Consider the following 3033-nt stretch of genomic DNA (forward strand, 5'->3'; position numbering starts at 1 on the left):
TTCTTATTGCTGAGTATTTTTAAATAATTCATTTATTTTATTTTATTTTATTTATTTATTTTAATATGGCCAGAGAAGGGCAGAGTGAGAGACAGAGAAGGAAAGTGAGAAAGCATGCCACCAGGTCTGACACTTGAATTACAGTCTGCCATGTGGGAGTACAATGCCCTTAACCACCATGCCACCTACTGGCCCCATTATTGCTGAATGTTAAGAGTTCTTTATATATTTTATATACAAATCCTTTATTGTGTATGTCTTTCAGAAGTATTTTCTCCCAGTCTGTGACCGTGCTCTCATTCTTATAAGTGTATTTGACAGATCAATTAAAAGTTTTTCATTTTAATACAATCCAATTCAACAGTTTTCTCATTCATGAATTATGTTTTTGGTGTTGTACCTAATATTTACTGCCAACACAAAGTTATCTAAATTTTCTTTTAGAATTTTTATTGTTTTATATTCTGTATTTAAGGATATTATCCATTTTGAGTTAAATATTGCATTATGTATAAGTTATGTGTCTGTGTTCATTGCTTAGAATTATTTATTGAAAAAACTATCTGTTCTTATTGGATTACCTTTGTTCCTTCATCAAAGATCAACTAATTAGTTTTGTGTAAGTCTACTTCCAGGCTATGCATTCTGTCCCACTGATCTATGTGTCTAACATGCCGTAACCCTGCAGTTTTCTAGTAAGTCTTGAAATAAGGCAGTGTACATTCTAAAACTTCGTTCTTTCTCAATAGTGTGTTGGCTGCTAAGCCTCTTGCCATTCCATATAAACTTTAGAACCAGTTTCCCAATATTCACAAAGTAACTTGCTGAGACACTGATATTTCTGGTCAACCTAATCTCAGCAACTCCAGGGTGCAGAGGCAGGAGTATCATGAGCTGCAGGCTGGTGTGCAGCAGTGTCACCTGGCAGGGTTTTGGTCCCTTGTGCCTGGAATAATTTTTTCTTAATCCATTGATGACATACATACACTTTCTATGGCCTGCATCATCTGTAATGTGGACATCTTCAGAGTTCAACACAACCTGTGATCATCTCTCCAATAAACAAACAGAACTCTCCTCTACCCCAGAGACACCTTCACAGTCTTCTCTGCTCGGCACCATCACCTTCCCAAGAAGGTACTATGTTCTGTACCTCGCCTTGATAGGTTAATTTTGTCTTTTCCCAAACTGTTTTCTGGTTTACTTTTACCATCACTATGTCAGTGACATACATTCATATATGTGCAGTCAAACCTTTGGGTTTGCTTTGTGTATTACTTTATTATATTGATATACAACAATTTATTTCTCCAAGTAGTTACTTCTTACAAATATAAACCAAGTTGTGCTGTTCTCATTGTAATAGAATAAGTATACACATAGTTTACCTACTATGCAGATAGAAAAAAAAAGAGAATTGTTTTTTGGGGGTAGAGATTTTTGCTATAGGGCACTTGTACTTGTCAGAGAAACAGAGAGAAAGTGAGAAACCATCCCCTGGGGGGATAGCCATCCTGTAATCTCTTCTCCTCCCTTCTCCTCCTGTGATCTTGGGCATGCACACACATGCACCTGGTGTGAGTTTGAAGCCACCAGGTCCAGAACTCAAACCACAGTCAGCCACATGGGAGTCCAGTGATATAACTGCTATACCATCTGTTGGTCCCCCAAAAAGAATAGTTTGAATCTATAAATCAACTGGAAAGACTTAGTATCTTAACAATATACATTTTTTAAAAGTTTACTTCCTTTTATTTCTTCCATGAGTGAGAGAGAGAGAAACAGCACCCCCAAGAGGATCCTGACATATAAACTTGCTGAGACACTGATATTCCTGGTCAACCTAGAGGTAATGTGCCTGTAATCTCAGCAACTCAGGGATGCTGAGGCAGGATGAGGTGATCCTGAGCTGCAAGCTGGGGTGCAGGGGTATCACTTGCCAGAGTCTTAGTCCCTGTGCCTGAAATTCTGCAATTCTACCCCCAGCTGCAGTCAGCCCTGGACCTGTGCACATGCATGCCCAGGACATGTGCACATGCATGCCCAGGAAGGTCTCCAGATGTAAACCTGAAACCCTCCCACATGGGCCAGTCTTGTAGAGCATGGAGTTTTACCACTGTGCCACCATCTAGCTCAGCATCTCAACAATACCGAGTCTTCCAGTTCAGGAACATGGTCTATCCCTCTATTTATTTGGATCATCTTTGATTTCTTTCATCAGAGTTGTGTAAATTTTTGCATATAGAGCCTGTATATATTGTTTTATATTTATAGTTATGTATATCTTTTTGGAAGGTGCCATTAAAAATGGTAATTTTTCTATTTCAAACATCCATGGTTCATTGGAAGTATAATAGAAAATAAATTGACTTTTGTATACTTATCTTATATCCTGTGACCTTGCTATAATCATTTATTAATTCCAAGAATTTCCTCACTGATTCTTTTGGATGTTCTTTGTTTTTGTTTTTGTTTTTGTTTTTGTTTTTGTTTTTGTTTTTTTGGGTTTTTTTTTGCTTTTTTTTTTTGGAGAGGTTTTTGCTATAGGGCGTGTGCGCTCGCCAGACAGACAGAGAGAGACATAGAGACAGAAAGAGAGAAATCGCACCCCGGGGGGATGGTCACGCCGCAATCCCTTCTCCTCCATTCTCCTCTCGGGATCTTGGGCACGCACGCACACGCGCCCGGCGTGAGTTTTAAGCCACCGGTCGGGACGCGAACCACGGTCGACTACATTGGAGTCCAGCGACATAGCCATTACGCTAACTGCTGGTTCCCTTGGATGTTCTATATAAACAATCATGTCATCTGCAAAGTTTTATGTCTTCCCAATCTGTACACCTTTCCTTTTCTTGTCTTATTGCATTCGGTAGAGCTTCTACTATGATGTTGTGTAGGAGTGGTGAGAGAGTATATCATGAAAGAATCCAATTTTCCCTACTAAGAATGATGCTAGTTATAAGATTTTTGGCTTATTTTATCAAATTGAGGAATTTCTTGTTTTTCTTACTTTTTCATTTTATTTTTATTGAT

The sequence above is a fragment of the Tupaia chinensis genome, unplaced genomic scaffold, assembly GCF_000334495.1.
Source record: "Tupaia chinensis unplaced genomic scaffold, TupChi_1.0 Scaffold000302_1, whole genome shotgun sequence".
Lineage (NCBI taxonomy): Eukaryota > Metazoa > Chordata > Mammalia > Scandentia > Tupaiidae > Tupaia > Tupaia belangeri.